At 40.9% G+C, this 12,735-nt stretch overlaps 1 protein-coding gene and 1 long non-coding RNA gene across 9 annotated transcripts in view; one reads left to right on the forward strand and one right to left on the reverse strand.

The window, feature by feature from the left end:
• The window catches only part of PHACTR1 (phosphatase and actin regulator 1), a 549,201-nt gene that overhangs the window by 38,601 nt on the left and 497,865 nt on the right, over positions 1 to 12,735 (forward strand). The window lies entirely within an intron of this gene.
• The window catches only part of LOC129645431 (uncharacterized), a 33,575-nt gene that overhangs the window by 3,129 nt on the left and 17,711 nt on the right, over positions 1 to 12,735 (reverse strand). The window contains exon 2 of the long non-coding RNA XR_008711318.1: positions 7,387 to 7,510. This is a non-coding gene — a long non-coding RNA (uncharacterized LOC129645431). The remainder of the gene's footprint in view (positions 1 to 7,386; positions 7,511 to 12,735) is intronic.

The raw sequence follows: 12,735 nt of genomic DNA on the forward strand, positions 1-12,735 counted from the left end.
AGCATGATGTGTTAACAAGGAGCAGAAAAAAAGTCCAGAGTCATCCTGTTCATCTCCCGCCAGTGAAGGATGCCCTCCCGGTTCACCTGTGATGCTTCTTCAACAGTAAATACGGCTCACACAGGGAGTCCTGCAAAAGTCCCCATTAATGCAAAGGGAGAATTGTGGAGGCTGAAGATGCACATGATATAAAGACCAGCCACGTCTTGACATCACGTAACTTGCGATCATCCGTCTTTCATGCTTCTGACAATGATCTCCCACACACTCAGCTTCAGAGTCATACTTTTTTTTAACCTAAGCTGGGAGGGAAATCATAAAATCACAAAATTGGCATCACAGGATTTTAGGTTGAAATGAACACTATAGTTCAGTGATTTTTCTCTACCCTTGCCCTAAACCAAGTAATCCAGAATTGGTAAGGGCCCGACCCAGGTCCCGGTGCCACATTTTACACAAGCCGCTGGGTTATTCTGGTGGACCCTGAAGGTTGAGAACTAGCGTTATAAAGCATTAATCACTCAGCTCAGCTCCAGACTAGCAGCCTCTGTGTCATCAGGGAACTTGTTAAGAATGCCAGAATTTCAGACATCCTAGACCTAGAGAATCGGAATCTAAAGTTAACAAGATAGTGAGGCAATTTATGCTAAAGTGTGAGAGGCAATGATTGAACCTGGAGCACATTAGAAACACCTGGTAAGCTTCTGTGGCCTCAAGGCTGGAGTCCTGGGACAAAACCAATTAAGTCAGAATCCTTGGTGTGAGTCCCACATTTGGGAATCTATCAAATTATGCCGGGTGATTCAAATGTGCAACCGGGGCTATGAACTTTTGACCTCCCATTTTACAGGAAAGGAGGTTTCAGCACAATCATGCAGCTATTCTTGCCTGAGTATCTTTATCTATGTCTTTCCCTTTAAAGAAATCCAAACCATTGGAAAGGTGCAAGTGGGCTTTTTTTTTTAAAGACCGGACTACACGTCAGTGCTGCACTCTGCATATTCATTGTATCTGTGAATCCCCCCAAAAAAACCCACTTCAGTATTCTTGCCTGGAGAATGCCAAGGACAGAGGAGCCTGGGGGGCTACAGTCCATAGTGTCGAAAAGAGTTGGACCTGACTAAGCAACTAACACTTTGACGTTCATACATGTAAATCATAGTGTAGTCAGAAGCTGAATTCAAGGATATCTGACTCCAACAACCCCACAGGCAGTAAACTTAACGTTTGTGACCCAATCACACCTCTGAAGATGGGGAAGCTGAGTGGTTCAGCCACATGCCCAGATCACAGAGCTCATCCTGAGAAGGTGGAGGAGACCAAAGACCTCCTGGATGGAGCAGTAGGTCTCTTTTTACCACACCAATCATGCCCTCTCTACTGTGTTCAGGTTCCTTCCTCCAAGACCATCAATATCTTTGGGTGTTTAAATGACATTCAAAAGGGAAAATACATCAAAAGGCAGCCATTTGTCTAATGTTACTAGACGATCAAATTTATGACTCCTGCTCACAATTTCCCCCTCTTTTATCATTTTAAATCACTCTTGGCACTGGAACCAGGTGCTGTAGTTGTTACTTCATCCTAATGCGTCTTTTCTGTCATCTACATTGTCTTGTTCGACAAAGGAAAATGCCAGTTTTGACAACTGATGAATGCCCCAGTGAGCAGCTAAGTCAGAAACTCGTCTAAAACCCTCTCTCTCCACCATTTCCTGCCCTGTCCCCCACCCCAACTAGCTTTCAGCTCCTCTTTTCTCCACCCTGTGAAATCTGCCAGAACAGCTGGTTTTTCAGTCTTTGGTGGTTTAGTCGCTCAGTCGTGTCCAACTCTGAGCGACCCCATGGACTGTAGCCCGCCAGGCTCCTCTGTCCATGGGATTCTCCAGGCAAGGATACTGGAGTGGGTTGCCATTCCCTTCTTCAGGGGATCTTCCGACCCAAGGATTAAACCCAGGTCTCCTGCATTGCAGGTGGATTCTTTACCAACTGAGCTATGAGGGAAGTCTTTTTCAGTCTTTAGCTTTGAGTTTAATGTACTGTAAACCTAAAGTCTAAACCCCTGGGACTTCTTCACGTGGCCCCAAGAGACAAAAGACATTTGGTTGCACTCAGTTGTTTGCAAATTGTTAACAACAGTCATTTGCACACAAAGTGTTCATGCTATTTTCTTTTCTTTCTTTCTTTCTCTTTTTTTTTGTGGGATCTTAGTTCCCTGACCAGGGATTGAACATGCACCCTTGGCAGAGAAAGCATAAGAGTCCTAACCACTGGACAGCCAGGGAATTCCCCAGTGCCTGCTATTTTCTTTCCTGGTGTTTATGACCCAGCTCCAACGTCGCCTCCTCTGTGATGTCTTGCCTGACATTTCCAGGACTTTCTCCCATAATATTCTGATTAGCTTGTATTCTAGCCACTAGCATATTATATTATTCTGCTTCCACCACTTACTAGATGCACGAGTTCATGTAGATGGCTTTACTTCTCTAAGCCTCAGGGTCCTAATCAAAATGCATATAATACTAGATCCACATTCATAGGGGTTCTGAGAATGAAGGAGGTGTGCTTATGAAGTGCTTGGTACATTGTTATTATTGATTAGTTACTGAAGCTCTTGTTTTGTTATTAGGTGCCTGTTACCTACATAGATGGTGGTGATCTTAAATACCATATTCTGGATGCCTAGTACCATCCTTGATATACAGTGGAAGTATTAAGATTTACTAAAGGTCTCGGTGGAACTAAAGGAATGAAAATGCTTAAATCTGCATTACAAAGAGAAACTTGGGATTCAAGGAAAGGACTTTTGACAATTCATGATAGAGAAAATAAAAACTCCCTAAGACCTTTAAATAATTAAAATCTTTAGTTGGAAATAGAGACTCTGCTTAAGGCTGAGGGGAGGGACAGGCAAAATTAATTTTCTAATACATAGAGAAGCAGGAAATGGAAGAAAGTCATCAACTCTGATGTACCTTCTATAGAGCAGGGGGAAAAAAAGCAAAAGCAAAAAGCAAATACAGCAGGAGGGAGTTGGTACACTATTGAAAAGAATTAACCTTTTAAAATCGATTTCCAGGGGTTTCTGAATAGTACCCTTCTTAGAAGGACTTTTTAATATACAATAGTCTGTGAAGGCTGAGTTTTTATTTTGCCTAAAAAGTAGAATTCTGGAAGGCTTGAGCCCCTCAACATTTACTCTGATGAACTTACTTGAGATCAAGTCAAAAGCTGCTCTGAACACGTTCCAGAAACTAGCTCTGGGCTGTCCTTTAGTTGAGATTCCTTTCTCCTTCCTTCTTCAGACCTTTACTACCTAGGCAAGTCCTTATACCTGGGAATGCTTAATCCTCAAGCTGGCTACCGTTCACACTCCTGGAAGGTGGCCGTGGATATCCACCTAAGCCCTACATGGGAGCCACACACCTGAGCAGGTTATCTTCCTTCTCCACGTCTGTCCCCTGAAACTTTCTTACACGTAGCTCATAATTCGCTCTTTAAGGACTGAGGCAAAAACAGTGATTCTAAAGCAAATGTGTCCTCGATGAGGGCACAGTTGCCAGTTGGATTTAACTGTTTCCATTCGCCCATCTGCCCCTCAGAGCTCTGCTAGGACCAGCACAGCAAAACGGGCTGCATCTTTTCTGTGTCTTCATGGTGATGTCCTTAACCAAGTAATTAACATGTCATCAGACTACTTTTCAGACCCTTGTCTCTGAGAGGTGCTTCAGGTGACACTTTTCTTATGTAGTTTCCAGCCTTGTTTTTATGATGCTGAAGTCATTGCCCTCAACAAATACTCACTTTGGGGCATTTTTCTGGTTGTTTTTTTTCTCTCTGTAGCTCTAGCCAGGAAGCAGCCCGCTGTGCTTCACTCATGGGTGACAAGCTAACTACCAAGCCTTCCCTCTTAACCTCCCACACACTCCATTTTAGACCTCTAATTGCTCGCATTCAGGCTCTCCAAACTTGTGTTTAATGCAGGGAACATTATGAAGGAGAGGGTGAACGCAGATCGAGAAGGAAGATATTGTGGAGATAGCCAGCCTGCCAATTCTGTGCATATATAGATGACCATGAAGCCCAAGCTTCCGTTTCTGGATGTGCCCTTGAACAGGACATTTCTCTGCACACAAAGTAGCCTTCTTGGTGCCATCCGTTTACATGCACATGGCTTTCCATCGCTTTCTGTGCCTTTGTCCCCAGCAAGCGCCTGCTTTGTCACATACTGTGATTCAGGGCTCGTAAGTAGGGCATAAGGATAAGAGGCAAGAGAGAAAAGATGAGAGGATGAGACACAGAGAGGAATAAAATCATACGAAAATAAAATAAAACAACTCTGCTCGATTAATAACGCCTGCTTTCACATACAGCATATAGAGTGGACTACAGACGCAGCCCACACACAGGCAGCATCAGTTATGACCCAATTAGCATAAACAATTCACAGGTGCTTGGAAAAAATTCTCACTCCTCATTACTCAAACAAATCTGTTCCTAAAAACTTTCAGTACCACCCTCTCTAACTGAGCCAGCAGAAGCAAGGACAGAGAGCCTAAAGCATCAAAATCAGCTCATGGACAATAAATACCATTTTTAATATTTTTGAGAATATTTTAATAAACAATCAGACCCACACAATTATACACGGATTGAGGAGCCTGGTGGGCTACAGTCCATGGGGTCACAAATAGTCCGACACGACTGAGCAACTACTACTCCTGCTGGATGAATATTGGTATTAAATCGGACCTCTGAAATGTTAGGACTGATCAGAGAGATTGTCTTAGAGATCTCTGTACCTTTTTTCAATCATAAAAGCAAAACGTACTCAGACGCTCAGTCGTGTCCAACTCTTTGTGACCCTGTGGACTGTAGCCTGTCAGGCTCCTCTGTTCATGGGATTCTCCAGGCAAGAATCCTAGAATGGGTTACCACTTCCTCCTCCAGGGGATCTTCCCACAGGAAGATCAGGCCCACGTCTCGTGCATCTCCTGCACCTGCAGGTGGGTTCTTTGCCACCAGCACCACCTGGGAAACCCAAAATCAAAGCAAGGGTAAAATATTAAGGTGTTTGGGGGGAAATGGAAAGGAAAATCAACCCTACACATCTATTTTAATTTTTTATTTTACTTTCGATTTCAAGCACATTCATAGTTTTACAAAATTACAGTCATGGCATATGCAAAATTGGAGGTATGACTGAAATCTTTCCCAAGGCTGGAGAAGAATGTCATAATATTTTAGGGCTTGGGTTGTGGAATAACACAGATCTGAGTTCAGACTGTGATTTTCACTTTTCAGCTTATAATATTAGGCAAGTTATTTACTCTTTTTGCCTCACTTTTCCCTTTTGAATGCAAATGATAATAAGTTCTCAACGCAAAGGGTTCTTTTGAGGGTTTAAATGAAACAAAGTGTTTCCCAAACTATGGTCCAATATGCTTTTCAGGTAACATTTGCACTTTTTAAAATTCATTTTATTGTTTTAGAAAAGATGTAAATTGAAAACTAATTGAATATAGAAATATGTAACAGACTTCATATTTATGGACCACTGCTTAGAATAAAGGGCTTCCCAGGTGTCTCAGCAATAAAGAATCTGCCTGCAATGCCAGAGATAGAGGAGGTGAATGTTCGATCCCTAAGTCGGGAAGATCCCCTGGAGGAGGGCATGGCAACCCACACCAGTGTTCTTGCCTGAAAGATTCCATGGACAGAGGAGCCTGGTGGGCTACAGTCCGTGGGGTTGCAAGAGTCAAACGTTACTGACATCACTGAGCCATGGCTTAGAACAAAAGGGGGGAAAAAATGAGTAAAATCCACTGAAGGAAAAACATTAAATAAATAATAGTGTAGATGACACTTAGAGCTTGCAAAATCCATGCAAGTGATATAGAAATGACTAACATTTGGAAACCCTCAACAAATAAATATAAAACACTAAGCAAAATGTCAAGTACCTAATATGCATTTAATAAATATTAGCTCTTATGTTAATTATCTTTTCGTCTTGTCAAGCCTTAGAGGAAAGTGGCAGGGCCTCAAGCTCCCCAAGAAAAACCTTCACGCCATCTCTGATCTTCTCTACCACCATTTATTCCTAATTCAAATTTCCAAGCCCTTGGCAAAGTGAACCTGAGATGAAAGAAGTAAAAGTATTAGTCGCTCGGTTGTGTCTGGCTCTTTGCAACACCGAGAACTGTAGCTCACCAGGCTCCTCTGTCCATGTAATTCTCCAGACAAGAAGACGAGTGAGTAGCTATTCCCTTCTCCAGGGGATATTCCTGACCCAGGGTCGCCTGCATTGCAGGCAGTTTCTTTACCATATGAGCCACCAGGGAAGCCCCCTTGGCAGGGTGGAACAGCCTTAAAACACAAGAACAAGAAAAGCATAAAACTTCAATTTTTAAATTAAGTTGCTAACAAATCCCAAAGGAATCCTCTTTATGATTTTACTACTGAGAATTTTCTTCCTGCAAACTCTCTTAAAACATTGGCTAGAGGGATGAGATAGGAAGGAAGGTGGGAGGGGGTTTCGGGATGGAGCACACATGTACACCCATGGCTGATTAATATCAAAGTATGGCAAAAAGCACCACAGTATCGTAAAAAGTAATTAGCCTCCAATTAAAATAAATTAATTAAAAAAGAAAAACAACATTGGCTAAACTGTACTGATTTCCTCTGAGTTTACAGGAAACTCTAGTTTATCCAAATGTGGCTTCTAAGAGGTGATCTGAATGAATCAATTTTAGGGAGGCTGAAATGCATAAAGCGTGTTGACTGTATGGTGATAAATGGAAACCAAACTTTTCGTGGTGAACATGCTAGAGTGTATAAAGAAGTGGAAATATAATATTGCAGCCACAAAACTTATATAATGTTATGAACCAAGGTCACCTCTTAAAAAAATGAGTCGGCATTTACTTAGGAATAAGGAAATAGATTTGAGAGAATCTGCTTCAAATCATATTTCTCTTCATTTTTTGTTCCCTTAAGAAAACATGGTAATGTGAAGAAAGTGACATCAGAAAGTCCTGGAAGCTAATTCAATTCCAACTAGTAAACAGCCATGAGGCTGGTTATTCAAGTGACTGAACCTCTATAAGCCTTTGTTTCCCCATTTGCAAGATATTAACAATGCTTGCAATATTATTAGTATGAGTATAAAATGATGTAAATTTAGATAACAGATTCTCAGTGAATACTTGTTTAAGGAATAATTTGCCACAATAAGGAAAGAGCACTAGTTGAATAACTGTTCTGTGTCTTCAAGAAACTCAAAGACAATATAGTACAATAAAAAATACCTTTATAGAAGCAAAATAAAGGGTCTAAAAGGGAAGAGAAAGTATCAGAGAAATGTTTTTGGAAGAGTTTGTACCTGAACTTCATGCTTCAGTCAGCACAACAGCGGTGCATTCCTTGCACAAAAAGCCAGCAGGGACAGGTCTTCCTGTAAGCAATTCAGCGCAACTGGATCAGAAGATGCAAGGTGAAGGTGATACCTGAGAGTGGAAAACAAAGTAGAGTTCAAAGACAGAGACCTTAAACAACAGATTCAGAAATTTAGCATCTCTTCTATAGCAAGCACAGACCATTTGAATGATGTCTAGAGCTCAAAGAGCTTCCAGATTCCAAACCTTGTTACATTTCAGAAGCAAATTCTACAGCCCTTGCCCAAGTATACAGATCAGAATCTTTGAGAGTCAAGTGAGATAATATGAGTTTTCCTATTTTAAGGGGTGGTTTTGTTTTGTTTTGGCAGCTCTCAGATGCTTTTAATACAAACATTATGGGGTATAGAATTTGACTAGTCTAATTCTTTACTTTCATAAATAAGGAAAATGGAGCCTAGAGAGGTAAATGAATGAAATGCAATAAAAATTCGATTATATTTATCCAAAATTCACTGTTTTGGGAACACTAACTATAGCTGGGGATTCAAGCTCAACAGACACATCCCCTGGCCTCATGTAGTTAGCTGTCTAATACAGAGGCAGATAAAGCAATGATTTCAGTCCCGAAAGATAAATGCTAAGAGAATCTGAACACTGGGAGTTTTGTTAGCACAGATGAGGGTATCCAAATGAGAGGGCTGTGTGTGTGCGCGTGTGTGTGTGTGTGCGCGCGTGTGCGCGCATGCGTGGGGAGAAAGATGTGATTCTAAGTTAGTGTCCAAGAAAAGATAAAAACAGATCTGACAACAGATCTCCTCTGCATTAGATATCCTAAGGGATTCAATATCAGGTTTGGAATTCCTAAGCATGCAAAGGCAGATTAACTGTCATCTCATTGGATGGATAATGAAGCTGTTCACTAAGAAAGAAGATAAGGGAAGAGTGTAAAGATGGAGAGGGAGGGATTCCAGGGTGGTTCTATAAAGTTTGGAAAACCATCTAAAACATTTTATGTACCTAGGTAATTCCTAAAATAATTTCACTAACATGTTTTACAACTGCCTCAGAATGTGTAGTTCTTTTAGGCCTTTAATTTTCCTTTCATATTATTTGAAGGATTGGGAGGTTATTTAAAGGAAACATTTATTTTCTAAATTAGAAGTTTTCCCTGTAAATACAATATTTTCTCCCTAGTACTTAAAATTAATAGTCCATCTGAAATATTTACATGAACCAAATGTCTGAAGTTAGAAATATTATTCAAATTCAGGCTTGTGTTTTTATAAGAAGAAAATTCCGAGTTAACATGTATGAGAGCATCTAAAGAAAACAAGTTTGTTAAAAAAAATGTCTCAATGCAGCTCAATCATTTTAGAGAAATATAGGCTGTCACAGAATGTTGCAAAGGAAGAAAAAAAAGAGATTCAGCTACAGTTAGTTAAAAACAGACCTTACTTTTCTTTTGAACCTACACAGTAAGATCTTCTGTTCCATTTAGTTGATTATGCATTATTTGATGACTAAATTTGATAGGTCACAAGTGGAGAAAATATTACTTGGCTTAGTCCAGCTTAATCCTTGTCTTTGGAAAGCAAGATCCCACTTCACACATCATCCCAGACAGCTGATTTTTTACACTAGCCCCATATCCTATGCTTCCTCAGTAATCTGGACACACGTGTACCCAGAACTTACAAGAGGAAATGACAGTGAAAAGAAGACCCACATTTTCAGTGCCAGGGACTTGGTATTTATGGTCTCAGTTACTCCTGGAATAGGAAACTTGTGACATACTTGTTATTATCCCCATGTTACTGGTGAAGTAACCCATGTTTCCAATCATCAAGTCACTTCCCAAACCCACACAGCTACTAGGAATGGAGCTAGAATGATAATCCTGAGCCTTGTGACTCTTCCTACTACATCCTGTAGGATACTGGTGTCCACGGCAGCAGTTGGGAAGACTCCAGGAGCAGTGGTACAAAGATGCAAAGATGTTCATGGATTTCAAATGGTAGAATGCATCAGTGTTCCAAGATACAAATGTGGCAACATTCTGTGAACCTACACCCTTAGGTTCAGTTTCTTAAAGTGAATTTTTGCCTTATTTACTTGGGGAATTGTCACAAGGGGATGGTGAGGTCCTCTGACCTTTAGGTTGAATTGCAGGGATGGGTGGAGGAGAGGGAGGAAATCTGCCTAAGTCCCCATATGCTAAGTCGCTTCAGTCGTGTCCGACCCTTCGTGGCCCCATGGACTATGGGCCTCCGGGCTCCTCTGTCCATGGGATTTCCCAGGCAAGAATACTAAAGTGGGGTGCCATTCACTTTTCCAGGGGATCTTCCCCACCCAGGGATGGAAACTACACCTCTTAGGTCTCCCGCATTGGCAGGCGGATTCTTCACCAGTAGTACCACCTGGGGAGCCCGCCTAAGTCCCCTAAGTCTCCTAAGCTTCTTGTTGTACTTAGAACTCATTTTCCCTCTACTACCAAGGTGCTTGCATGCTGAGTCACTTCAGTCATGTCTGACTCTTTGCCACCCTATGGACTGCAACCCGTAGCATATAATAATTACAGAAAAGTTAGGTGAACAACAAAACACACACAAAAAACTCAATTAGCCCATCATCTACTAATAAAAATAAGTCCTCTTTATAACCTGTATAAGACTGAATGTTCTTACACTCTTTTTATATACATGGGCACACAGACTCATGCACACACATATTTTTTCAACCTAAATCAAGCTCCTTGAATTGATTACCTTTCATTTTCTCTATCTTAATTTAAAATAAGTAAATAATTTATGTCTTGGGGTGGTTGATTCTAACTAACTTAGGAAATAATCAGGACATGATTTGGGGGAAAAAAAGAGGAAAAGGTCAACCAGCCACACATTGTTTTTGCCCAAAGGGGGACTTTGCCAACTGGCTTGATGTTACTGGATCTGTTCTGCTACTGTTTACTATACAGAGTCTCTGACTAATACCCTATGATTTGATTGCTATCATCTGCCCATCTGTAGACACAACAGAACGCAAATTAAATAATTACTGAATCTGTACTGGGCAGACCTTCTTAGACACATACATTTAGGAATTTTTGGGTTTTCCCTTCTCCACACCACGACAATATGCTTTTGTTCTTATTATAGCTAGATAAAGCACTTCATTGCATTCAAATAGCAAGTGCCATTTAATAGTGTAGTTCCTACAGTAACAGAACATTAGAACCAGCAGTAACTTAATTCAACTGGCCCATTTTACAGATGATGAAACTGAGGGTCAGAGAAGAAAAGAAAAGCAAGCATTTGTTTATTAAATACCTACCGTGTACTAGAAGCTACATGTGTTTATTTCATTCAAAATCACAAAGCTATGAGTTAGACATGACTGCCCCCAATTTCTTAGAAACTAAAGCTCAGTGGAATTATCAAATCTGAAGAGGCAGAGTGAGGATTCAAATGTGAACACTGACTCACTTTCCCCTGCAACAGCCTGCCCTTCCAGAAAAAAGTAATTTATCTAAAACAGACAGCAAGATGGTGGCACATTTGGGGCTAGAACCTGGTCTCCTACTGGCTAGTCTGACGCCTGTACATCTACATCCTGTTACTGTGCGTGGGGCTCCAGTGAAACTCAGACCCATTGTCTTTGCCCCTAAGATCACTTTGCAAGTGACCAAGGCCAGTAGTTTCCACACAAAGGTATGTCCAAGTGTATGTCACCCTTTCATTCACTGAACATGAATTAGAAATATTAGAATCTTGAGATCTCAGATTATGTCATTAATTACAGCAACTACTGAAAACTGACCATGTAGGAAATATAAATAAGTGAAAGTAGCGTAAAAATAAATAAGGTTTAACATTACCTGTGCTATTAAATAAGATGGGGAAAGTGACTTGTATGTCTTAACCAGGCATGTTCAACAACACAAAGCTGTTTAGGTTTATGTCCGACTCAATTCAACATACCAGGCCTGAAACACATTTTCCTTTTTGCATCTAGCATGTTTTAGCAGCCAGCCCCCAGCCACCCTGCACAGTATCTACTTTAAGAAACTGAGAGGAAAGGAAGCAATGAACATTTGTTGCCCGCCTACCATTTGTCAGGCTCTGTGTTCGGTGTTTTACATTTGTTATATAATGTTTTATCCTCCCAAGGCCCAGTGAGAGAGTTTATTTTATTTCTAGTTTACATATAAGGAAACTAAAGCTTGGAGAGCTCACTAACTTTTTTCCACGATCTAATAAGCATTCAGCTTGGGAATTATGCCAAGGTTTAATTTCACAGTGACAAGCTTTACTTGGAGCTGGCTAGGAATAATAGTTTTAATATAATGAATGTTTATTGGGAATTTCTTTTGCTGAAGACTTTACATAGATTACATGTTTAAATCCTCATAGCAACCCTAAGATGTAGGTACTATGTAAGGCCCATCTTACAGATGTACAGGGGACAAGTGACTTACATGAAATCATTCAACTATTAAGTATGGAATTGGGGTATAAACCTCAAAGCCTGTGTAGCTAGTTAACTTTTATTTCATACTATCTGGAAGGAAAATAGCATCCACATTATTTACACAGTCATGCAAATTACAAAGTGCCACAGGTAGAGATAGAGTGGAAAATGCCAGATTCTCACATTGCTGCTAGATTTGGGGTGGAAATAAAAACATTTGAGCCGTAAAAGATGGGCAGAGTTTAGACAGGCGATGATTGAAGAGAAGGAAAAGAAAGGCTTTCCAGTGGGAAAGTTTGAACTGTCATTTGATACTGTTTTCCTAATTTCTGGTTGAATCTTCTGTCTTACAATTTGCCAATTAATCCATCAAACTGGTTAAGGTTTGGGATTTCTGGTAGCCACAGATGGCATCGAAGCACTCATGAATGGTGCTCTCAGTCCACTGAGGACCCATGTGTATTACTTATCTAGTGCTGCATATCAAGTTACCCCAAAATGTAGTGACTTAAAACAGCAAACATTTATTATCTCATAGTTTCTGTAGGTCAGAAACTCAAGAATGTCTTAGTTGGGTTGTTGTGGCTCAGAGTCTGAGGTGGCTCGGAGTCAGGATGCTGGTCAGGGCTGCAGACATCATCAGTCCCAGGGCTTCTCTGGGGCTTTGAAGATGGCTCATGCAGATGGCACTTGGCAGGAGGCCTCAGTTTCTTGCCACATGAGCCTCTTCGCTGGCTTTTTGGCTGTCCCTGTGACACTGTACCTGGCTTCTCCCAAGACTCCAAAAGAAAGCAAGACAGAAGTCGCAATGCATTTCCTGATACACCATCGCTTCCACCACATTCTAATGGTCACAGAGACCAGCA

This window comes from Bubalus kerabau, chromosome 3 (genome assembly GCF_029407905.1).
Source record: "Bubalus kerabau isolate K-KA32 ecotype Philippines breed swamp buffalo chromosome 3, PCC_UOA_SB_1v2, whole genome shotgun sequence".
Classification (NCBI taxonomy): Eukaryota; Metazoa; Chordata; class Mammalia; order Artiodactyla; family Bovidae; genus Bubalus; species Bubalus kerabau.